Source organism: Mobula birostris, chromosome 26, assembly GCF_030028105.1.
Source record: "Mobula birostris isolate sMobBir1 chromosome 26, sMobBir1.hap1, whole genome shotgun sequence".
NCBI lineage: Eukaryota > Metazoa > Chordata > Chondrichthyes > Myliobatiformes > Myliobatidae > Mobula > Mobula birostris.
Window position 1 is genome coordinate 41,773,162 of NC_092395.1, and position 27,297 is coordinate 41,800,458.

The following is a 27,297-nucleotide window of genomic DNA, read 5'->3' on the forward strand; positions in this document are numbered from 1 at the left end:
AATATTACATTTTCTTATGATATTGAAGGCCATTCATCCCATCAAGACATTATGGGTTCTCAGAACAATCATCTTAACCCATTCCCCCAGTTATTTCCTTGGTGATCTACTTTTTCTCAAATGTTTATCAACTTCCAACACCACCACATCTCTCCCCACCTCCCACCTCTGTCTAAACTCTGACCATCCATCTAAACTCAAAGTAATTTACTGTCACTGATTATCCCAACAGCCAGCAGGTCCTCAGAAAGTGGATGGAGGTCAAAGGACTTGGCAGTCACAGAAAAAATGTACAAACTCCACAGACAGACAGCACTCAAGGTGAGGATCAAACTCAGGTTGCTGGAGCTGTGTGAGGTAGGATGGTGTTTTGGGGGTTCCTCCTGGGAGAACCACATAAGTCAAATGCAAGCTTTTTTGCAGACCATTAGCAAGCATAGAAAGATGGCTATCCTATTACCTCGTTATGTCACTTTGTCAAATTTTGTTTAATGGGAACAGCCTTGACATGTTTTACTATGTGTAAAGCAATACGTTGTTAGCATTGTCACATGTGCTTGTTGTGGGACATTTGGTCATCCATCTGCCTCGTGGTCAGATATTTATGGGTTAAAGTCTCACTGAAAGTATCTGGAGGCATAATTTGTTTTCTCTGTGTTTTTTTGGCCGAATAATCACTAGACTGAAGTGATTCCCATTATCACAAAAACTGATATAATTGCAGTTAAATTTGATTCCACCTTAGAGTGGTGAAATGTGTGTTGATGTTTATCTGGTTGATAATGGCTGTTGCTTAAGAGAGGATGTAAATTGGGAACCCTTCTGCCTTCTCAAATGAACGAAGAGCTCCTGTGGTGCTGGTTTAAAGAGCACGTTCTCCCCTGAGCCCTAGCCAATTTTTAGCCTTCAACCAATTTCATTAAGAGAGGTTATCTGGCACTTATTACTGTTTCAAGCACTTACTGAACACTAATAGGTTGTCACATTTCCTAAGTGATAACAGTGAACTAAAAGTTCTTAATTAGTTATTACTTACTTTTGTACATCCAAACCTTGTGGAAAAGACACTGCAAATAGAAGGGATTTGTTTCTATAGTCTGCAAAGTTGCTGTATAATTTTGCCTAGATTAAATTCCATGAACACCTTAAAATAGCAAATTAGTAGGAGCAGTATGTGTAGAGAAGACCACACAGAAACTAGAAAGCAGGCTGAGCAAGATATGCAAGTAGGCAAGAAAATGGTTGATAGAATTTATGTAAAGGAATATATAGGTTAGTAAAATGAGGGAAATGGAAACCCTGTGTGCTTCCTAACATTGCCAAGGGTGAATTGAAATTATAGTCATAAAGTCATACAACATAGAAATAGGCTTTTTAGTCCACAGTGACTATCAAGAAACTCCTTATACTAATCCTAGATTAGTGTAAAAAGCTTATTCTCCCATTTGGTTTTCTCAACATTTCCATCAACCGGCCCCAGATCTTAGCACTCACCCACACACGAGAGACAATTTACAGTGACCGGTTAACCTACACTTTCGGGAACTTTATTTCTTCATCAATTTCCAGGATGTCAGCATCTCAGGTAATGCCAGCATTAACTTCCAATTCCATCTAAATCCCTATGAGAAGCAATTATGGTGAAAGTGCTCTCACAACACTGGTGGGCATGTTGTTAAAACTTGACGATATACTTCCATGTCAAGATGACATACAACCTGGTGGAGAACCTTCGGCCCTTGCCTGCCTTGATAGTAAAGGTCGGTGATTTGGGAGTGTCACTGCCGATTGACTGGACTCTGAAAACTCACGTTCATCCCTCGATCACGCTTTGGTTGCTTATACAGGGGGAGAACAGCCTGGCCCCTGTTACCACACTGTTTTGAAGTCTGACAGAAAAATGTTATTTTTATACAGAATTGACTAGTAATTACAGACATTGACCTTGTGTATCTTCAAATTCCTTATTTGGAGGAACAATCTCCATTCATAATGCTAATGTTAAAAGAAACTATTAGCTTACAAACGATGACACTTTGAAGTTAGTAAAGAAATTCTCCCTTAGTTTGTCTGTGTTCCTCGAATCCTTCATACAACAAAATGGATATTATTTCATTGTATTCCTGACATGTGCTTGAAAGTTGATGAAAAAGTTTTGGAGGGTAATCATTAGCTATGACGCATGTGGAGTTTTATGTGGAGTTTTTTTTAATCAATTGTGACACCCAAGATGTTGATGGTATGGAACTTGGTGATGGTAATGCCATTGAACATCAAGGAAAGGTTCTTGAATCTCCTGACAGGAGATGACCATCACCTACCAAATTTGGCACAGATTTTACTTGCTACTTATTAGCACATGCCTAAATGTTGCCTCATTCTTGTTCCATGCTTGCATAAACTGCTTCATTGTCAGAGGAGATGCAAATGAATTGGTCATTGTGCGAGCATTAGTAAACATATCTGATTCTGACTTAATGAAGAAAGCATATGAATGACATTTGTTGGGTCTGGGAGACTTTCCTAAGGAACTCCAATGGAGATGTCCTGGCGCAGGGATAACTGGCATCCAATCCTGCAAACATCCTTTACGTGAGATTTTCCACTTACCTTAGAGTGATTTTCCCCTTGATATCCATTAACTTCTGTTTTACGAATGCTAATTGCTGCCCCACTGAGACAAATGTTGCCTTGATATCAAGGTCTACACTTTCATGTCATTTCTGTATCTCAGTTCTTTGGTGCATGTTTGGATCTGGAAGCATCTGGTCCTGGCAAAATCAAACTGGGAATCAGTGAAGAGGTTATTGTGATTGTCATTTGATAAAACTATCAATGACCCCTTCCATCTCCTTGCTGATGAATATATTGCTTGACTACATTGGATTTATCCTTCAGTTCTGTTCTTCACATACCTGGTTTGAAACACTACTGGAAGATCTAGGATAGGGATGTGGCTAGTCCTGTCATTATCTTTTGTGCTACAGCCAGGCTGTTGTCTGGTCCCATGTCCTTCACTGAAATGGTACCAGAATTGGAATGGCTATTGGTACTGGTTTATTATTGTCACATGTACCAAGATACTGTGAAAGTTTATCTTGCAAACTGTTCAAACTAGTAAAAGCTACCAAAAAACTGCAATGCAGCAAGTGCTGTTATGAACCCTTTGGATTAGCTGGAGGTCCCTTAGGGCCCTGGATCTCGGTGCTCTACTTCACCTGAATATCATTAACTTACCTAGTTGTGGCTTGTGTTAGCTGTTAATTGCTCCCTGAATTTTTTGCGTTTATTAGTAACTGCAGGTTTCTCATGCAACCTTGTACTATTTAAGTTATGTGCACTGAACAGTTGTCACTCAGTCTTGAACCAACCTTTGCATAGCGATGTTCATTCTAAGCAACCTGGGTATCTGTGAATAAACCGTATTTTTATTTATCTGCGAATAAATGGTAACTACTACGCTACCATACCTCCCATGGCATGGTAATTGATGGTCTGAAATTCAGGAGGACCCACATCCTTTAGGACATATCCTCTTCATTTTACTATGATTGGGGAGGAAATACAGGAACCTGAAGACATAGATTCAATGTTTTAGGTACAGCTTTCCCCCCTCTGCCATTAGGTTTCTGAATGGTCTGTGAATACTATCTTGGTATTTTTTGCAATAAAAATAAATAAAAATCGCATGGGACCCAGCTACGTCTGCTTCCTCGTTGGTTATGTGGAACAGTCTGTACTCCAGACCTATTCTGGTACTGCTCACCAACTTTTCCTTCGGTACATTGACGACTACATTGGTGCTGCTTCCTGCACCCATGCTGAGCTCATCAATTTCATCGACTTTACTTCAAACTTCCACCCAGCCCTCAAATTCACTTGATCTATCTCGGACACTTCTCTCCCCCTTCTCAACATCTCGGTCTCCATCTCTGGAGACAGACTGTCCACTGACATCTTCTACAAGCCCACTGACTCTCATAACTACCTCGACTATACCTCTTACCACCCCACCACATGCAAAAATGCCATTCCTTATTCCCAGTTCCTCCGTCTCTGCCGCATCTGCTCCGAGGATGAGGCTTTCCATTCCAGGACATCTCAAATGTCGTCTTTCTTTAAGGATCGTGGTTTCCCTTCTACCGTCATCAATGATGCCCTCACCTGCATCTCCTCCACTTCCCGCACTTTGGCCCTCACCCCATCCTCCTGCAACCACAACAGGGAGAGAGTTCCCCTTGTCCTCACCTACCACCCCACCAGCCTCCGGATCCAGCACACTATCCTCTGCAACTTCCGCCACCTTCAACAGGACCCCAGCACTAAGCACATCTTTCCCTCTCCACCCCCTTCGCTTTCCGCAGAGACTCCCTTATCCACACGTTCATCCCCACTGATCTCCGACCCGGCACTTATCCCTGTAAGCGTAAGTGCTACACCTGTCCCTACACCTCCTCTCTTGCAACCATTCAGGGTCCCAAACAGTCCTTCCAGATGAGACAACAATTCACTTCTGAGTCTGTTGGGGTCATCTATTGCATCCAGTGCTCCCGGTGCGGCCTCCTCTACATCGGTGAAACCCGACGCAGATTGGGGGACCACTTCGTTGAGCACCTCCACTCTGTCCACCACAACAGACAGGATCTCCCGGTAGCCACCCACTTCAACTCTGCTTCCCATTCACATTCAGATATGTCCATACATGGCCTCCTCTACTGCCCTGATGAGGCTAAACTCAGGTTGGAGGAGCAACACCTCATATACCGTCTAGGTAGTCTCCAGCCCCTTGGTATGAACATAGAATTCTCCAACTTCCGGTAATTCCCTCCCCCTCCCTTCCCCTATCCCTATGTCACTCTACCCCCTCCCCCAGCTCCCTCATGGTTCCACCTCCTTCTTCTACCACCCATTGTTTTCAGGGCTATGATGTCAATGCTTCCCCTCCCCCACCCCTTTGTCTTTCAAATTACTGGTCTTTCAACTGACGCTACAAGCATTCTTCAAATCCTTCCCCATCTTTCATCCTTCAGTCCTGACGAAGGGTTCCGGCCCGAAACGTCGACTCATCATTTCTGACTGATGCTGCCCGACCTGCTGAGTTCATCCAGCGTACTGAGGGTGTTGCTTTGATCTTTTACAGCATCTGTAGATTATTTTGTGTTATCTGCGAATAAACTCTTGTCGGTGTTTTACACTCGAGTCTGCAGTTACTCCGTGCCTGGGTTCATGAGACTGAGTACATCTTTTCAAGTTCATAACAAGGTAGATGGTGAGGTTACTAGTTTGCCTTATCACACCAGAAACCTGTTCAAGTCTGACAACAGTGGGACAGAAGCTGTTCTTGAGCCTGGTGGTATACGCTTTCAGGCTTTGGCATCTTCTTCTCGATGGGAGAGAGGAGAGGAGAGAATGTCTGGGTTTGCTGGGGTCTTTGATTGTACTGGATACTTGACTGAGACGGCGAGAAGTGTAGACAGAGGCAGGTTGTGGATACAGCTTTTTTTATTGACTGCAGTTCTGCCTTCAGTACTATTATTCCAAGCAGCTTCATCACTAAAATCCGGACTCTGGGAGTTAATGACTCCCTCTGCAACTGGATCCTTGACTTCCTGACAACAGACCACAATCAGTCTGCTCCAACTGTGCTCGCTCATTTCTCGACATCACGTCGAATGAATTGGTTTTCGTGAAGACTGGCCTATGTGCTGGGTTCGTCAGAGATCTGAGGAGGGAATCAAGGTCAATTATAGTTGAACATGGTTATGGACTCTTCTATCTTATCTTCAATACTCACATGCTGGATCCCATCGTTGTGGAGTCTGGGATTACTCTGATCTGTTGACTATGGCGCTGCTAACCTCAATTGCAGTAGAAATTATAATTGTCATGTTTAAGCAATGAAAAGTCACAACTGAGGTTGTTTATGTTGAGCGACATTTTTCGAATGGTACCCAGTGCAACTCCTCTAATCAGGCTGAACATTGTTTCCATTTCTCTGCCATATGGGAACTCCAGGACACCTCCTATATCTTGAACAGGAAGAGTCCTTCAAGATCCCAAACACAAGAGATTCTGCAGATACGCAAAATCTCAAGCAACACATACAAACATGCTGGAGGAACTCAGCAAGGCATTCAGTAACTAAGGAGCGGAATAAGTAGCCGATGTTTTGAGCCAAGACTGGAAAGTCAGGACAAGAAGGTGGAGGAGGGGAAGGAGTAAAGCTGGTTGGGTAGGAGGTAGAAACGAGTACTGCGGGTACGAGAACTTTGAGGCTTGAGGCAGTGGATGGGAGATCTCCAGAGGCAACGAGGTTAGTGATGGTGCAGTAGTCAATGGCCTAATGCTCCTTGGTGAGCTCCTATTCAAGGGCTATGTCCTGATGAGAGATCTCAGCCTGAAGTGTCATCTGATTGTTCCTCACCATGATCCCTCCTGACCTGCTGAGTTTCTCCAGCATTTTAGTGTGTTGCTCTGCATTTCCAACATTTGCAGAATCTCGTGCGTTTGTAGTAAGAGATCTCTGCTTGTACTCTAATTAGCTCCCAGCAAGTTTCCACAAAGCACAAAAAGTGTAATAATGATTAGAATTTCATACATTGTTCCTTTCAATCATTGCCTGAAAAATTAAACCACTTAGTTCTGTGGTTGACCAATCATTGGCTATGCTCAGAACAATTGTACTGTTCCCAAGAGAAAACCCAACATCCCATACACATGTTCTCTCTCTTCCTCTTCTCCATAGTGTGCCTGCCATCCTCAAAAAGTAGTTAAAACAAACATAAATAAGAACAGAGAATGAAGGATATTTTGCATCATTAAGAATCAAGTCAACACCCTCTTCTGTTTTGGAGGAATATTGATATGAGACTAATCTCCCAAAGCACTTATCTGTTTGGCCAAAGTTACCCCTGAGTGATGTTACTGCGCAGTAGCATGGACCAGTATCAAGGTCTTTTAGGTCTCACAAGAAGCAGAAAGCAAATTCTGAGTTTAATTTCCCTAGCTTAATTATCCTGACAGAATGCACATGATGATAGTGACTAAAATGCAGACTTTTTCTATAATGGCACACATCTGATCCCAGTCCAAATGGAAAAGACTGTTAGTATTTGCATTACATCATTTTCTCTCATGTTTTAAGGAATGTCTGCCCACTTTTACCACTTCTTTATAGCCCCTTATAAGCATTTTGTTTTAGCATCCAACTTGCTTCAATTTCTGATTCGGTTACTGAAGAGACATGATACTGGAACAGACTGTTGTACTTCAGAGTCACTCTTGGCAGAATTGACTCTGTGCCAACAGACAGAAGTGTGACCCAACAAACAGTTCAATAACCTTTGAACAGCTGATAGAGAATCTGATGTTTCCTGTGGGGAGATTGAGAGATTCTGAAACTTCACTGCACTGATTATTGACACTGTCCAGCCCAAGCCAACTTTCCACCTAATTATCCTTAAGTTTATAAACAACTTGAAACCTTTGCCTTTTACAGTCTGCAGATCTCTATCCTTTATCTACTCTGTGTACATAATTACCGACCATAAATATCCTATCACACTTCTCATTACGCTAAAAGGAAAGTAATCAGTTTCATATGAAGACATTAGTCATCTATGCAATAACATAGCCCATAATAATTTCAAACAATAACTCCTCACATCGCCTGTACACACATCAGTTGTAACACCAAATTAACTTGATGTTGCTCGAGTCGACAAAGATGGCCATGAATATGGGTCATAGCTGAATTATATCACTTTCGCACTTTGCCTGTTATTCCATACTTACCTTTAAGTCTCGATTTCAATTTCCACTCAAGTGACATGAGTTTAGCAGATGACAGTCCAGTATATTAAAAAATGAAGCTTACACTATTGGAGGTGCTGTCTTTCAGATAAGAGCTTAAACCACAAAGTCTCATCTGTTCCCTCAGCCAAAATGTAAAAATAATCCTAGAGATCCATTAGAAAACAAAATGCACCTGGGACTTACGCCAGATGGACAGGCTGATATTTATCTCCCAATCAACATCACTGAAGCAGATTAGCATTTGGATGCCATATGAAAAGACTGGATGACATAGCAATGGCCATTTTGGTTCTGAGAATATTGCCTTCAGCAGCTGTTTCTCAGGAACACTGAAGTTCAGCAGCATCTTAAACCTAAAGACAGGGGGAGAGAATTTACATATTTACTCTCATTTACTGATAAGTTCAGTTTTAAGTCCAAGTCAGAGGCCTGGTCAGCAGGGTCTCCGTAGAGGAACAGGGGTTAGCAGGGGTTGAGCCTCAGTTCAGGCTGAGAGCTAAATCAGAGCCTAGGTCTTATTTTCAGATCAAATTTGGGCTTTGGCCTTGGGCCGGAGTTTGAACTCGGATCAGAGAATCAGGATCCAAGCTGGGAAGATGCTAACTCACACTCTGTTAGTATCATCATTTGTGAATTTCACTGAAGGTTCTAGAGAATCAACTGACTTTTCTTTCCCGTGACACTTCCTGGGCAGTTCCTATAGGATTTTTATCTAACTTTTTATGCCTCTTTGTCTGCTTTGTCTCTCTCTCTCTCTCTCTCTCTCTCTCTCTCTCTCTCTCTCCCTAAAAGCCATCATTAATCTCTTACAAGAGAAAATCTACAGATGCTGGAAATCCAAGCAACACACACAAAATTTTGGAGGAAATGCTGGCTTTCATCAGCAGCTTGTCACAATGGCAATGCTGGCATCACCCCATCAGAAACTCCCATTGCTGTATCCATCCCTCATCAAGCCCTCCCTGCAGTTAAAACAAACTCATTTTCACACTTCCCCAGTTCTGACAAAAGGTCTTCTTCTATGGGTGCTGTTCTTCTGTCTTCTACGTCTACAGGTGCCACCCGATCTGCAGAGTATTTCCAGCTTCTGATGTTTATACTTTAGATGATCAGCCATGACCTTACTGAATGGTGAAGCAGGCTTTGAGGAGCGAATTAGCCTGCCCTTGCTCCTGTGTATTGGATCTGGAGAAGACACTGTCCAGAAGATTCTTTAGAAGTCAAGAATGGGGTGGAAATCTTGTGGTTATAGATATTTTATTAGATATTCATAACAAATAACAATAAAGTACCGTGACCAAGTAACACAGCAGTAGGGAACTAACTCTAACTGTAACCAACTCACAAGCAAAGAACCAGCCTTTTTGTCTTCCTTTGTACTGAAAGCTGGTTCAAACTGGAATCTTTTCTGATAAAAACAGCCTGAAGGACAACGAGGACAGTCTTGATTGATGCTGCTATGACACCAAAGGATTAGGAACAAAAGACTACACAAGTACAGAAACAGCTATACCACATATCACTGAAAATTCACTAAACACTTAGACAAACAGGTGTTCATACAAACATATAAATAAGCGTAAAGAAGTTAAGCTACAAAAGAATAACTATTAGACCTTAATCCAACCTTTTTTTTTTACGCATGCCATCTAATCTTACAAGGAAGAAGTTTGTGTTCAGAAGCCATAACGCAACTGGTAATAGTTTTTACTTAATCTGTTCTGCCATAATTCATTAGCTACCGATATGCACTCCAGAGGCTGAACGGCCTGTTGCTCTTCTCTCGACATCTTCAGCAAGTTTATGTCGATTGAATTTGTTAAAAGTCATGATGTAAGCATCACTGCAAGATAAAATGTTTCTGCAGCTTTAAAATTTACAATAACTAATTTGCTTTTTGTTATGAAGTCTATTAATCAGAACAACAAAAGAAAGGCCGATTTCTTAAAGATGCTTTACCTTGTTGCTGTCTTATCAAATGAGCAACTAATTAAGACTTATGTGTTGGCATTTTCGCTTTAATTATCTAGAACTGACAAAATTCATAATCCTGTGAAGACAGTTCGTTATTGCCCAAAAGCTGCTTTAATTAATTTACATTACGGGCGACTGGGAACTTTAATAACATTTCCTTGCTTTGAAAATTAACATTGATGAAGTGTATCTGTGAAGTGAACATTCAGTTGTTTTAATTAGTCTGTCACGAAAAGCCATGGAAAATGCACTTTCACCAAAATCAAATGAGGTTAATTTGTCCACACCTCGCCACCTCCCTGCGCTGCAACTTTGTGACGCTGGTTCCAAGCATCAGCCGGCTGAGACTCTTTCTCATTTACTTTATCTCTGTAACACACAGTTGAGCAAAATGCTTCCTTCTTTCTATCTTAAAGCGGGTGTTTCAGCTTGGCTTTGGCCCAGGAACCCATTGGCCAATGCGAATTTTCGCTACCTTATCAAAGTAGACATGGGGAAGTTTAGATAAAAGAATCCTGTGCACTCTTGACAGGTGTCCAGTGATTCCTACTGCCACAGACGTCCATCGGTGTCAAAAGCCTCACAGAGTCAGAGTGTTACGTGACATTGAAATCCACTGGTATGACATGAGCCCATGTCTGTCAGTCCTATACTTCTTTCATGTTATTCCCCCCACATTCCCACAAACTGCCCCATTCAGTGGCAAATTAACCTCCTGACCCACATTTCTGGGATATAACCATAAGACCATTCAGCCCATTGAGTATTCTTCGCCATTCCATCATGGCTGATTTATTATTCTTCTCAACCCCATTCTCCTGCCTTCTCGCTGTAACCTTTGATGCCCTGACTAGCTAAGAACCTATCGACCTCCGATGGGGATCACCTGAGGCAATACGGGAAGTCAGGAGTGAACACAGACTGCTGAACCTGTGAGACAACGGCTCCACCAACAGTATCATAGTGCCGTCAGTAAAGTTATCAACAATAGAAGAGGTAAATCTGCTGGGTTCAGCAGAAGGACTGGCCCAGCTGCAGAATGCTGTTGATTGCCTTGCCCCAGGTCCAAGAGTATATACCATGTGATGTACTTGTGAAAGGTATAACTTGTGAGGGGAGATACTGTGTAATATCACTCCCAACAAAACTTCTTTGCATCCTCTGTTCAACAGGACACGACTTATGTGGAACTGACAGAAAAGGAGATATTCCACTTTCTGTACAGCCAGAAGACCTATTAACTATACCCAAAATAAATGTCAGATTAAGATCAGCAGCCTCCCATTGAGATCATACTCAGAGCTTTGAGGTCTATTTGCAGGTTGGAGCAAAGTCAAAGAAATAGTTTTCCCAATTGACCTTAATCCATGTGTAGTACTTAAGGAATTATTGCAATCAGGGAGACATAGATGAGGAAAGCACAGCGAATATCAACTTAATGTTCTGGGGTATAGGAGTTTCGGATGTTATCGAGGGGGTACAAGAGAGGGAGGGGGCAGGGTCACACTGCTGATTAGGGCGACCATCACAGAAGAACTTGGAACTGAGGAATAAGAGAGGGGCATTCACTTTGCTACTATATCAGGGCCTCATATCAGTACGCTGGAGCAGGGATCCAATTGCAGACCCAGTACTATGCACAGTGATATGAATTGAGTAACAAATCCCAAGGTGCAAACAAAGTCGGCGTCAAAGTTCAGGCAAAAATCAAAACATCCAGAGAAATCCAAAAACCAGAGTCAGGAAACAAGCAGAGTCAATATTCAAATGGACAGAGTACAGATACGAATGCTAGAAAGGCTCAGGAAAATTCACTGGCACAATCTTGCAACAAACAGGTGAAAACACAGGACTGAAACACACTGAGCAATAAACAGAGAGGCAGATGATAGGTGGAGCACAATGAGACACAGGTGGCAGCAATACAGGTAATAATGAGAAACAGGTGAGAGACGGAGTACTCAGTAATACAGGGGTCGGAGTAGAGCAGGAGCGGGGACAGGAGCACATGGCAATACAAAACCACAGACTGACGGCTAGGGGGAAAACACACAAAAAGACAAAGTTCAACTGGAGATACTGACACTTTATGGAACTGCCACCAAGCAACTGAAACTTTTCTCTCTGAGGCCTCAGATTTTGTATCAACAAAATTCAAGGTATTGAAGATCATCTCCCAACACTGCATTTTCTAGTCTTCAGGAATTCCTATTGAATTTTAGATCATTAGCCATTCCAGTCATGCATCTTTCATGAGCAGATTGCTTCTGTTTTCTTTTTCCTGTTCTGCTATTTGAGATTATATTAATCTTTTATTTACCTCCAGGGACCCCTCTTTCAGCTGGCATCACCATCACTTATACCATTCAACAATTCTTCATCTCTACCCATTTTGTCCTTTCTCACAATGTCCAAACTATTGATATTTTTGTTATTTCTCCTGATCTCTTTCTCCTCCAAAAGAATTTAAGACGTTATTCCAAAATCTGCTGTGTTATTTTCTGCCTTTCTGCAAATTGCTTTGGGCCTTTCAAATGTGTTTTAAAGGTAAACATGGGGTCACAGAGGAATATAGAATTCTCTACAGCCCATCAAGTCTGCACCAACCCATTTTTACCCTCATCCCAGCCTAACCCATGTTAGTCGCCCCTATTCCCAATAACTCCCCGACCCCTAGATTCTACAACTCACACTCGGAGTGATTAACATCAGACAATTGTTGCACCAACCCACAGATCTTAGAGGCATGAGAGGCAAGGTCAAATGCAAGCTCCATACGCATGGTAGTGGAGGTCAGGGTCAAACCTGGGTTACTGGAGCTGTGGGGTAACAACTCTACCAGCTGCAGCACCATGCTAACCTTATATTATGGACACATGGCTATGCTTGTAGACTGGAGAATGTTAAAACAGGTAAATGACAAGGGACAGCCAGGCGCAGCAATCAAGGAACTTATTTATATTCTACTTTGCCTTACACATCACCCTTGCAGAATGCCATATGCAGGGCAGCAGTGCAAAGAAACCTTCTGGATCTGCCACCAGGCCACTGAGACAGATCATCACAAACAGATGGCTCACAAATTTGTAATTCTTCTGACAAGACGTATCTTCCAGCCCAGGTACTGCACTTGTATCTGTCAGTGACAAATTATTAGCAAAGAAAACTCCTATAAGCCCAGAGCCATAAGAAAGGGGGAGAAAAAGCACTACTGTAACTTAACCCTGTTCCAGAAATTATTAAATGAAAACTTCTGCTTCATGCAGTTATTTTTTTAAATACATGTTTTATTCCATGTAACAACCCTTAGCAATATATTCCAAAGGAGGCCCTCTTAGTTTCTTTAAATAGAATACAGAAAAATTGCTTCATTGTCCAGTCATTTACTTTGGGACTTACTTCAAATCTATTTGACACATCTGCCAAAATTTAACATATAACCCATTATAGATGCTTGATACATTTCTTTATACAACTGTAAAAATTATCTAAAAAGGAGAAACAAAAATGAAAAGAAAGACAACTGATGCTTTAGGTACTGTACCTTTAAACAACAATATATCGATTAATATATCAGAAGACTTAAGACTCTTCATTAAAGAAGTTTAGGGCAGTACCTGTTAGGGTTGGATGAGAAATAGGGGTAAGAGTTAGGGAATGATTACCAACCAGTAAGAAGAAGTTGCAGAGCCAACCAAAGTCTTAGTTCCACAGATCATTTTAGTAAAGGATTTTTTAGGTGCAAGTTGAATAAGATAGATGAAGCTTTTAGGGAATGAGTTGTTCTGGAGGCATAGCTGGCATTAGATGGATGGAGATAGAATGTCAGGGAGACAATAATAGCATATTAAAGTCAAAGGCAAGTTTATTGTCATATGCACAGGTACATGTACACACAGGTTCAGTAAACTAATTCCTGTATGACCCGTTGCAATTCTTTATCACCACAACAGGTCTATAGTAGATACAGTCTAACTGTCTCTCCACTCTGCTTTGGAGCACCTAGACAACAGCAAAACATTGCTCAAGCTGCTGTTTATTGACTACAGTTCAGGATTCAACACCATCATTCCCTCAATATTAACCAACAAGCTTCAAAACCTGGACCACTTTACCACCCCCTACAACTGGATCTTTGAGATGCTTATCAGGAGACCACAGGCAGAACAGATGGGCAATAACACATCCTCCTCGTTGAAAATGAACATTGGTGCACCTCAAGGATGTGTACTTGGTTCACTGCCCTTCTCTCTCTGTACTCTATAATCACAGCTCAAATGCCATCTATAAATTTGCAGATAGGATCTCAGATGACAAGGAGGAGCTGTACAGGAATGAGATAGATTGCAGCAGCAAACTCACACTCAACATCAGCAAGGCCAAGGAATTGCTTATGGACTTCAGGAAGGGAAAGTCAGGAGAACACACACCAGTCTTTATCAAGAGGTCGGTGGTAGAAAGAGAGAGGAGCTTCAAGTTTGCAGGCATCAACATCTCAGATATCTAGGGCTCAGCACATTTACACAATTGCAAAGAAGGCACGCCAGTAACTCTACTTTGTTAGGAGTTTGAGAAGATTTGGCATGTCACCAAAGATTCTTGGAAATTTCTCTGGGTCAGGGGTTCCCAGCCTGGCATCCATGGACCCCTCAGTTATTGATGGGGGTCCGTGGCATAAAAGAGGTTGAGAACCACTGCTAGGGGTACTATGAAGTGCATTTTGTCTGGTTGCATCTCTGCCTGGTATGGAAATTCGAATGCACAAGACCCAACCAGCTCCATCATAGTAACAACCCTCCCTATCATTGAGGACATCTTCAAGAGGCAGTTCCTCAAGTAGGCAGCATCCATGACAAAGCATTGTTATCATTGAGGCATGTCCTCTTCTTGCTATTGCATTAGCAAGGAGGTGAGGCAGCCTGGAAACTCACACTCCATCATTCAGAAATAGCTTCTTCCCCTCTACCAACAGATTTCTGAATGGTTCATGACTACTTCATTATTCCTTTTTGCTGTACTCTTTATTTATTTATTTATTGCATAGTAGGAGAATTAAGGGTTATGGGGAAAAGGCAGGTAGGTAGAGGTGAATCCATGGTCAGATCAGCCATGATCTTATTGAATGGTGGAGCAGGCTCAACAGGTCAGATGGTCTACTCCTGCTCCTATTTCTTACGTTCTCAAGTTAATTGTATGCCTTACACTATACCAGCGGTCCCCAACCACCGGGCCGTGCACCGGTGCCGGACCGCAAAGCATGCGCTACCGGGCCGCGAGGAAACGATATGATTTGGCAATAGGAGTCAGCTGCACCTTTCCTTATTCCCTGACACGCCCACTGTTGAGCTTGAACACACGCGAGGTCATTACACACGCATCATCCATGTCAGCGTGGGAAGGAGATCAACTCCTCGAGCTTGCAAATGACGGTGGGCTGAAAAGTATGTTTGACATAACATCTCTGCCGGCATTCTGGATCAAGGCTAAATATTCTGAGGTAGACACGAAAGCACTGAAACGTTGCTTTCATTTCCAATATTTTTATGCGAAGCGGAGTTTTCTGCAATGAATGCAATGAAAACCAAATTGCGTAATAGACTGGACATAAGGAATTCCCTTTGAGTATCGCTGTCTCCCATCACCCCTCGATAGGACCATCTTGTTGCAGGAAAACAAGCCCAGGGCTCCCACTGATTCAGCGATATTGGTGTGTTGCAATGATTTTATATGTTCATATGGGGAAAATATGCACTGTGTGTTTAATAACCAAAAATGTTACTTAAAATGCTATGATGCTATTGACTTACTTATATAACCATATAACAATTACAGCACAGAAACAGGCCATCTCTGCCCTTCTAGTCTTTGCCGAACGCTACTCTCACCTAGTCCCACCGACCTGCACTCAGCCCATAACCCTCCATTCCTTTCCTGTCCATATACCTGTCCAATTTTTCTTTAAATGATAATATCAAACCTGCCTCTACCACTTCTACTGGAAGTTCGTTCAACACTTACTTCGAGCTCCCCTGTCCTCCCCTGATAATTGACTTATCACTATATTCATGCGAGGAAAATATGCGCTGTGTGTTTAATATTAAATTCGTTAGATAAATCATTTTAGAAATGAAATTGATTGTATTACCCACTTATCACCTATATTCCGGTCGTGATTAACCCCTCCCCCAGAACAGAATCGCCAAAAACGATTTACAGAAAAAAAATCAGCTGGTACACGAATGCGCAGGTCACACATGTGCACTGGTGCCCGGGCAAGGCCTGATGGTCATTGTAGTCTTTTTCTGGGTAAACACAAAGTATTTGACTGCTACTCTTGTCCGTTGGCAACCCTACCCACCCCACTCCCCCCCAGGTCAGCCAGTCCACAAGAATATTGTCAATATTAAACTGGTCCGCAGTGCAAAAAAGGTTGGGGACCCCTGCACTATACTGCTGCCACAAAATGCTTTCACATTGTATGTCAGTGATAATAATAATTCTGAGCAACATACACAAAATACTGGAGGAACTCAACAAGTCAGGCAGCTTCTATGGAGAGGAATAAACAGTCGATGTATCAGACTGAGACCCTTCATCAGGACTGGAAAGGAAAGGGACAGCAGCCAGACCCTGGTCTTGGCTATCACGTGCCAGCTTGTAGTCCTTACTCTGAACACCCTCACCTTCTCATTCTGGCATCTGCCTCTTCTTTTCCGGTCCTGATGAAAGATCTCAACCTGTAACATCAACAGTTTATGACCCTGTATAGATATAACATGGGTTGCCGAGTTTCTCCAGCATTTTGCAAGTGCTGCTCAGGATTTTCAGCATCGCTGGTGTTTATGATCCTGATTCTGATTTGGAAGGATTGTTTCCAGTATGAATATGACTGCATACTGTATGTATTCATCTAGTTCAGGTAATAAAGCAAAGGCAATCCAATAGCTAATGGAAATCAAAAACTGCAAGCACTGGCAATCTGAAAATGATGGAAACACTCAGCAGGTCAGGTAGCATTGGTGAAAAGCAAAATAGAGGTAATGTTTCACTCAAAGACACTCTTTCAGTTCAAATGAAAGGATTCAATTTGAAATGTTCAATTTCATTATTATTTTAGCCATATACATGTCTTCTTGTCATGGACCTTCAGCTCCCAGTGGAGCAAAGGCCATCGATGACCTCTCCACTCCATTGCCCTCTGTTCTGAGCCAGTTTCTCGAGAGTGGACCAGAAGTGTCCCAATTATCTAATTTCAGCCTCAAAGTGTCTCCACCATATGCTCTTTGGACATCCCTTTTTTCAGTTTTCCTTGGGGACTTCATTTTAATGCCTGCCTGGTGATGTTGTCGGTTGGCTTCCTCAAGATGTGGCTAATCTACCTCCATTTCCGTTTTTGTATTTGTATCCCCATGGATTCCTGGTTGGTGTTTCCACGATGTCTGGCTGGTTACTTTGTTAGTCCATCTGATGTTTAGGATCCTTCTCAGGCACTGGTGGATGAAAGCCTGCAGTTTTGGTAGTGTCTTCTCTGTTGCTCTCCAGATTTCAGAGCCATATAGGAGCACTGTTTTAACGTTTGAGTTGAAGATTCTGATTTCAATTTTTCTCTGGACATTCACACTTCCTTCAGCATGTTGAAAACTACTCTGGCCTTGTTGATCCTGGCTTTGACATCCTCCATAAACACAATGCTTCTAAGATAGACAAAGGAAGTCACTTCTTCTCTGGTTGTGTCTCTCATCACCATGAATCCATTGTTGGTGCAGTTTATCTTCAGCACTTTCATTTTATCTGTTTGGACTTAGACCCAGCATGGTGGAGTTAGTGATCAGGGATATTGATTTCCCTTGCATAGCAGAATCAAAGGTTATGGGGATAAGTCAGAAACTGGATACTGATCACAGTGAATGGCGGTGCTGGCTCGAAGGTCCGAATGGCCTACTTCTGCATCTATTGTCTATTGTAGGCCAGAGCTAGAGAGTAGGATGATGCTATCTGCAAACCCTAGATCACTAAGTTGCCGCCACATAGTCCATTGGATTCCATTTTGTTTTTTACTTGTCTGTTTCATAATCCAGTCTATTGCCAATAGGAACAGGAAAATAGCCATCAAACATCCCTGCTTCATCCCAGTGTTGACATTGAAGCTCTCTGACAGTTTTCAGAATGTATGACTTTGCATGACATATTGTTGAAGGAGTTCCTGATGATATTGATAAATTTCTGCAGTATTCATTAATATTTTACAAGTTTCCATAGTGTGTTTCTGTCTAAGCTATCGATGGCTTTCTTGTAGTCAAAGAAATTGATGTAGAGAGAAGTATTCCATCTGATTGACTGTTCTATGATTATTCTTAAGGTAGCCACCTGATCTGTACAGGAGTGATCTTTCCTAAGGCCTGCTTGCTGGTCCCGGTGTTGCGTCAACAGTTTGTTGGTGTTGCAGAATAATTCTGTTTAGCACGTTTCTGGATATTAAAAATATACCCCTAGTTTATACGGTCTCATACGTCACCTTTCTTTAGAAGCTTGATAATGTGACTTTCCTTCCACTTTTGTGGCATCTCTTCTTTGTCCCAGATGTTGCAGGACAAAGTGTATAGTCTACCTGCCGAAACTTTAGGGTCTACCTTCAACATCTCTGGTGGTATGCTCTCTGGGCCAGCTACTTTTCCTGACTTTAGCCTCTTGATTGCCTGTATGATTTCCCTCTTTGACAGCTTGGCACAGTTGACATCCAAGCCTGATGGTGCTTCTGGAATGAAAGGAGATCCTGGAGGAGGTGGTCTGTTCAGAAGCTCATTGAAGTACCATGCCCAACATTGGAGCTGTTCTCTCTTTTGTCCCTCATGATGTTTCTCCTTACTTCCTTGTGCACTCTGTCACATTCTTCCTGCACTTCTGCTTTCTGGTTCCTGGTTCTGCTTCTGTTGCGTTTATCTTTTAGTGTTCTCCTCGTCTTGATTGTTTCCATCCTTCCTGGTGTAATCCACTTTTTATGCTCAAATGTCCTTTTTCCCAGCATTTCCTCACAAGTTTTGTTTATTGCCTCTTTGACAACAGTCCATTCATCTTCGATATCAAGGTTCTTAAATGCCTGGAACCTGCTGGAAAATGTGAGAGCAAATCTCTGAGCTGTTTCTTTGTCTTCCAGGGAGCTCACATTGTATCAGTTGCCGATTGGGTAGTGTATGTAGCTTCTTTTTAGCTTCATCTCTATTTTGGCAATCAGAAGATGGTGGTCTGATCCTGCATCTGCACTATGTTTCACTCTTACATCATGGAGTGATCTTCAAAACTTTTCTATAAGATGCATGTGTGGTCATTTCAGTTCTCTGTTGCCTTTTCTGGAGTCATCCATGTTGCCTTGTATTCTTGTTAGTGTGGGAATAAGCCTCTTCTAACAACTAGCTTGAAGTTAGCACGTTTCAGCAAAGCGTTCCCCATTTTCACTGATTTCTCAGAGACCATGTTTCTCCGTCACCTGTTCCTGTCCTGCATTATCCCTGCCTGTTTTGGCATTAAAAACTCCCATGACAATGATCAGGTATTTTTCCTTCCTTCTGCTGATGACTCGACTGAGTGCATTGAAGAACTTGTCCTTGACTTCTTCATTAGCGTGTTTGTTGGTGCGTAACATTGGATAGTTCAAGCTGTTATCTCCTTGTGTGTGGTTTTAAAGCTAGCAGTGATGATTCTGGAACTACGTGCTTCTGGTGTCATCATAAAACCCACATCCTCTAAATACAGTGCATCATTACCCTGATGGCCTGAGTAGATGATACCTATCCTGTCTGTCAGTCGAGTCTCTCCAAATGATGTCCATTTTGTCTCATTCAGTCCAAGAATTGATAGTTTGTACCTTTTCATCTCATTTGCTATGATTGTGGATTTTCCTGCCTGGTACATGGATCTCACATTCCTGCTACCCAAAGTGGACGTGCGGGATCCTGATGACTTTCCCTGCACTGTGTCATGTGCTCACTCGATGATGATGCTCTTCTCACAGAGTTTATATGTACGGTTGGAATTCATCAATCCTTCTGTAATCCATTGTATTCTCTGTACAGGGGATTGGCCTATACAGCTTCACCCAGAGCCCTGTTGGCCAACCTTACCTATTTCTACCTCTCATGACAGGGACATAGGGTTCGACTCTGAGAAGCTCGAAGGTGCACAACACAGTGCATACTACTGACACAACAAATAAAGCATCATTGCCACGAATAAATTAATAAATAATAAGCTGCATATATGACACAAGTTGAAAAGTAGAGAGATTAACACTACTGACATTTCCTATGTGTAGAGACCTGGGTGCTGGCAGGGAGTTCAGAAGTTTCACAGCCTGGGGGAAGAAGCTGTTTCCCATCCAACAGTCACTGTTTCTCCCTCCAAAGATGCTGCCTGATCAGCTGAGTATCATTTGTTTTTTATTAAAAATGCCTAAGGCTGCCCACTCAACATATTGCAATGTTGTATCAGGATTTAAGTCATTTAGTATTGCTTCATCAATTAAGTAAAAGCTGTTTGGATTCTGCTCTGAAAGGCAGTGATAATGTTGGTTAAATACTTACACTATTTAAGCCAGTACTTTATCCTTACTGACTAAAGAAAAAGATTAGCTTTATTTGCCATATGTACATCAAAACATGGAAACATACAGTGAAATGTGTTGTTTTGCATTAACAACCAACACGTAACCAAAGATTGTGCGGGGGTGAGGGCGCAAACTGCAGGTGTCAACACACTTCTGGCACTAACATAGCAAGACACAACTCATTAACCTTAACAGCATCACACCTTCATATCATCCTTGCATTTAAATTTCTCCATGGCTTTGGTCTTTCTTAACCTATGAAGCCTCTCCCAGTGCTGCCGATCGCTGCTCAAATTCACCTCTCATGGTCTTTAATCCTGATTCAGATTTTTTGCATGATCATTCCCTCTGTCCCACAAGAGACAGCTATGCATACTCTTCATTTTGGGATTCACCTTCTCAAATCTACCCACCCTTATCCTTTGGGACCCTCCCTAAAATACACCAAGATTTTAGTCACCTTTATGAATATTTACTCCTTTGGTTAGCTTTCCATTTTCCCCCTGCCTTTTGAAATGACTTGTGGTATTCTTCCATGTCAGGGTTGTCAGTTAAATATAAAATGTAATTTTTGTATCGATCAGAGATGAAAACAGTATTAGAAATAAACATGCCAGTTAAATTCAAACCTGGACCTGATGTATCGTCATTAAAATGAATAAAGTATCAGTGAGAAAATTTCTTCAAAGTAACAACATTATTAGCAAAATGCCCTTTAACTGTACTAGCTTATGTTGAATATGCTAATATTCTCCAATCTGTTTTCACCTTGCTGATTGTATGCACTGGGTTTTCTCAGAGAAACGATGGCTGGTGATTGCCTAGTTCTCTGCTATATGTCCTTTGATTTTTTTTTTCTCAATGTTACTCCAACCCTCAATGACCCCTTGAAGTCATAACTGCAGCATAAGCACAGCTAGTTCTTATGGAAATTGCCAGAAATAGCAGGCACTTATTCTTATTAGTTACTTGGAAACACTGCTATCACACAGAGGGGTCTGTGTTGTATCAGCTTGCTCCACAGGACTCTGCTTACACAATCAGAAGAAGTCATTACGAAACTGAAGTTCATTTGGAGAGTAACACCCTTAATGGCCCTCTATCAGCACACAGTAGTTAGCTTCTTCTAATGGTCGATCTTTCTGTGGCCTGATGATGGTCCATTTGTGACACCAGCACAGGAAAAACAAAAGCTGATTTCAGTGGGGTGAGCAGAGTAAGAAACAATTTGGTTTCCAATTCAGCAAAGTCACTCTCAGTCAAAGTCGTGAATGTGGGGGTGACCAACGCAGTTGTCCCCCAAACAGTCTGCAATCAAACTGAAGTACGTGCAGTGAAACTGGAATTGGTCCAGGTCTTATCTGGAAAGGATGAAGCTTGAACACTTGATAAACTTCACATTAAACAGACTCTTTTCTGCAAAAAAAAGGAAAAACTAAAATACAGTTGCAAACTCAATGTGCGTTCAGAATAAAGCCATTGACCAGACATATAAACAGCATTGTTACAAACATCTGCTCTCTCTCTCTCTCCTGACAGGCTGAGGAATTTATCTTCAAAAGAAGGACAGGCACAATTGTGCCTCTCATTTCTACGAAGTTCTGCACAAATTAATCTATTCTGTTGATAAGGACATGGTTCTGTTTTGAAATTCAAATCAGCACATTCTTTGTGATATTCTCCCACCCCGAGGCCCCGTACAAAACTCTGCTATGGGACTGAACTTAACTTCACCCCTTGCTCCTTCCACTCAATTAGTCACCATTTCACCACATCCACCCTCACTGCCCCTCAAAAATCTTCAGCTCCTTTTCTCACATCTCCATTTCCCCTGTACTCAGTTCCCATCTGAACCCATTTCCTTCTCATTGTAAACTATCCCGGGTTAATGCGACCAACGGGGCCCTTTGAGTCTGTTGACTCGTTCAATTACATTGCCACTGATTAGTATCTTTGGAGGAGTTTCACTTTGTTTCTAATGGGTTTAAGCCATAAAATAATTTCAGTTAGCTCTACTGTATATTCATCACAATCTAATTAGCACTCTGCATGTTATTCCTGGCAAATTAAATCATTGTCTTTTTTAAAATCAAATGTGTCAGCAAAAATATGTGGTAACTTTAAAAATCCCACTGAAGTCAACTCATTTCATTACATGATGAGTTTAATTCATTCCTTTATCTTACTTCCATTATTACGACCATCAGTATTTCACCCAAATAGAAACATTCAATATTTGCAAAGGCAAACCTAGAGATATTTTCATTGTGTAAGAAGGAACAGGGATTCTAAACACTCACCAGCACATTTTACTGGATCCTAGTAACAGTACTCATTAATTTCACTGCTGAGAACTCGATAGGTGCTAATATTATCCAGAATGCATTCCACAGTTTACTGTGTGGTACGTTAGTGCACTAGTAAGAGAATAGTTTGGATTTTTTTGAATTTTACAGTAACAATGATACACTGGACTTCCTTATTCAAACTGATACTCCAAAGCCTGCAGAGCAGCACAATGGTGCAGATGCTGACTCAAAACATTCGAGATCCAGGTTCGATCCTGACCTCTAGCGCTGTGTATATGGGGTTTGCACGTCCGCCCTCTGACCACTCATGTTTCTGCCAGGTCATATCATAGTAGTCATAGTCATCCTTTATTGATCCTGGGGGAAATTGGTTTTCATTACAGTTGCAACATAAATAATTAAATAGAAAACCAAGGTGACACAGTCCAAAGGATTCCAAGGTTCGAAGTGCATTTATTATCAAAGTATGCATGCAGTTTACAACCCTGAGAATCGTCTTCCCCACAGACAGCCATGAAACAAAGAAAACCACAGAGCCCATTCAAAAATAAATCTACACTCCCTCACACGCAAAAGGCAAATCGCTTGAATGGCAACAAGAAAGAATGAGTGAAAACACCGAATATAAAAGACAAAATCAAAAGAGTCCATTTTCAGTTCAGCTCAGTTTTCACTATCTGCAGGCCAACCTGATTCAAAGCCGCCCAAAATGGCAACAAAAAAGGAGTGACCAATGGGACGCCATAATTTGAACTACAGTCCAATGCACAGAGCCAGAACTTTGGTACCATCCTCCGTCAACATCGAGGGAGAGAGAGAGAGAGAGAGAGAGACCATTCGAATGTAGGGACCTTCCTTTGGGAGCAGGGAGCAAGAGGGAGGGAGAGAGAGAGACCATCACACACAGATGCTTCCCTCCAGGAGCAGTGAGCGAGGGGCTGAGGGCAGCGCCGAACACTTACTCACCTTCCACTCTTGCCTTGATGTTTTCAATCTTCCTCAGCAAGAAATGGAGTCGCTCGTGGGCTTGTGCATAGTCTCGATGCTTCTTGGCCTCCTGGAACCTTCTTGGAAACAGCAAAGTGCCAAATTGCTCAATCAGTCCAAAAACACACCATCGAACTGTAGATCACAGGCTCCAACAGTATCAGAACCACATTTGAAAGAAAAAGAAGGCGAAAAGGAATTAAAAGTTCCCTTCCACATCACAAAGATGTGCATGTGACTATGCTAATTGGCATCAAAAGGTTATCCTTGTGTGTAGGTGAGTGGTAGAATCTAGGGTCAGTTTATAAAAATGTGGGGAGGATTAAAAATGGGATTAACATTCTTCTCTTTCTTACAGAGACATCTGTATGATGCTAAGCAGGGCAGATCATCAGTGATGTTACCTGGGGTCGTCAGGTGTTTCAGATCTTTCAACATCATACACCCTCACTCAGGCGACCCGACCGGGGTTGATCAGACCGTGGCCTGTGCCCTAGCAGAAACCCATGGATCTGTCCTCTTTATCCAGAGCCATCTTGACGCTTTCTCTGCTGCATCTGTGGTGGTAGAAATGGCTCTCCTTCTTCTCTGTCCCATAATTCCAAGTGAAGTGTATACCTTGCAGGGCGACTGGCCTGCAAAGCCACGACACCCGACCTCCACGGGCCAACACTTTGCTCTCCAGCCTCTTCTTTGGCAGTTGTTCTTCAGATCTTCATACTTGGCTCTTTTCCACTCGTAGGCCTCCTCCATGCATTCTTCCTATGGCACGGTAAGCTCGAGCATAAGAACGTGCTTCGATGAGTCGGACCACAACATAATATTGGGCCGCAGTGTAGTCTCTGTGATGTGGGGAGGAAACTGCAGCTGTTTTCCCAGGTCTGCTTGTAGCTTCCAGTCCTGCGCGGTGAAGAGCAACCCAGTTGCTTTCTGGTGTTCTGTTGGCCTTTTCCCCTCTTTGACAAAGCAGGTGGTATTCTTGACCGGATTTGTTTTCTGGCAGATGTTAAGGGTGCTGCAGATTGTCTCAGCAATTGTCTGGAGGACCTGGTCATGCCACCACCGATAATGGCCATCGGCAAGAGCTCTGGGGCAGCAGCTCAGAATATGCTCTAGTGTACCGGTCTTCTCACAGTGCGGGCAAGCTGGTCGTTCTGCAAGGCCCCAGCAGTGCAGGTTGAATGGGCTAGGAAGGACATCATAAACAGCCTGGATAAGGAACTTGATGCGGTGTGGATCCACCTTCCAGAGATTCTTCCACGTGATCTTTCGCTCGATCACCTGCTCCCATTTGGTCCAGGCTCCTTGCTGCTTCATTGCCACTGGTATCATGGTCCTCTCCTCCTCCACAGCTGCCCTTACTTCATTCTGGAACAGTTCTCGTCACTCTTTCCCTTGTACTTTGTCAAAATGGGGGGCTTCAAGGCTTCCAAGTCCAATTCTTCCTTTGGCGACTGCCCCCACTAGCACTTTGTGGAGCAGTCGTGCCTCAGCTTCTGCTCTCCACTCTCTTCCAGTTCTCACTGCCACTCTTGCTCTGGCAACCCTTGGATCTGAAGATTCCCGGAACTGCAGCACCTCTCTTGCTCGCAAAACCTTGAGCTCCTCCTCAATGGATTTCAGGGGGAGCCTCAGTTTTGCAGTTATTCCCGTACAGGGCGATGCTGTTGATGTTCCTTGGTAAACCCAGCCATCTTCGCAGGAACCGGCTGACTACCCTCTCTAATTCAGCAACAGTGGAAATTGGAAACTCATAGAGAAGCAGTGGCCAGAGGATTCTTGCTAGAATACCGTGCTGGTAAATCCATGCCTTAAACCACCCTGGAAGGCCAGTCCTGTCAACCTCTTGTAACCATTGTTCAAACTCCCCACAGGTGTTTCTTATTGCTGCCTTATCTCTGAGCATTGCATCAAACATCTTCCCAAGACTTTTAACAGGGTTCTCTATGATGGTAGGAATTGGAATGTCCTCAATAGAGAAATGAATTTTCTCCTGTACTCTCCTCTTCTTCAGCACTACAGATCCTGATTTTGCAGGCTCAAAGGACATCCTTGCCCACCTCATCAACCTTTCCAGCCCTTTAAGAATCCACCTAGCACCAGGCACTGACTCCGCAGTGATAGTCAGTTCATCCGTGAAGGCTTGTATTGGTGGTTGGCGGATCCCAGATCTTGATTTCGGGCCTTGATACTCCGGCTCTGCAGATTTTACCAGCATGTTCACTGCCAGGGCGAAAAGGATGACTGGGATGGTGCAGCCTGTGATGATACCAATCTCCAGCCTGCACCAGTCTGATGTTATTGGCTCTGTTGAGACTCTCAGGTGGAACTCGTTGTAGTAGTCCATAAGGAGGCCTCGGATTCCTTCAGGAACATGGTGTCTCCTCAGAGCATCTTCAACAACCTTGTGGGGGAGTGATCCAATAGGCATTGGTCAAATCCAACCACAAAACCATTAAGTCGCCCTTGTTCTCGCTGGCCTGTCTCAGGAGCTGTGTGATGACTCCAGTGTGCTCCAAGCAGCCTGGTACCCTTGGAACACCACCCTTCTGGACGGACGTGTCGATGTAATTGTTCCCCAGGAAGTACTCTGTTAGGCACTTTGCCACCACGCTGAAGATCATCTTCCCTTCAACACTCAGCAAGGATATTATCCTAAACTGGCTGATGTTCTCGGAGTTCTCTTCTTTTGGAATCCACACTCTGTTTGTATACTTCCATTGTTTGGGCACTTTGCCTCTCTTCCAGACAACCTTGGAGATTGTCCACAGTCGCCGGAGAAGCCGGGGGCAGCATTTGTAGATATTGTAAGCAGTGCCACTCGGACCAGGAGCTGAGCCAGCTCTGGCTTTCTTGACTACTTGCTGAACTTCCTTGAAGAGAGGCTCTCGAAGGTCGAAAGCCACTGTTGGTTCTGCGGGGCGATGAGGGCATCACAGTCTCCCAGTTCAACTTCTCTGTTCGGGTTACTGAAGGTGCTTCGAAGATGGTGGTCCATCTGTTCCTTTGTGCAGGACAGCTTTCCGCTTCTCTTCTGACCCAGCAGCTGTTTGGTGAACTGAAATGGGTTACTGATAAATGCAGATCTTTTCTGTGCTCTTTCTCTCCTGCACCTCCGATGTTGCTCCACTCTCCTCAGAGTTATAAGGCTTTTCCTCAGCATCACACGCAGTTCTTCCAGTGGTGCCCTTTCTGCATGGTTTGCCAATTTATGTTGATGCTTGAGCGCCTTGAGTTCTTTCCAATGTTGTGGATTTCAGTGGCTCTGTTGCTTTTAACATACGGCTCTTTGGCCCGCTTCTCTTCCTCAGTACCAAATCTTTCTGCTGCCACAGTTATGATCACTGTTGTCATTATCTGCAAACTCCTCTCCACACCACCATTGGCCACTGTTTCCAACACTAGATCTACGTCCTCATCAAATCTTTGCCACTCTGCTGTCTGGCAGGCTTTGGGCCATCTGATCCACATGGTCTGAGATGTGGTGTTGGGATGCACAGCTTGCACCACGCAGAGGCTCTGGGTACTGTGGGGAGCTTCCTGACCCTTCTCCTCCTCTGTCTCACCAGATTGGGAATCTGCGCATTGTGGTGCTCTCTGTTGCTCTTTATA

General features: G+C 42.9%; 1 pseudogene; it reads right to left on the reverse strand.

Annotated features, from left to right (window-relative positions):
• Positions 1 to 21,746: 21,746 nt before the first annotated feature.
• LOC140188249 (uncharacterized) lies at positions 21,747 to 27,039 on the reverse strand (annotated as a pseudogene).
• Between the last annotated feature and the right edge of the window lie 258 nt (positions 27,040 to 27,297).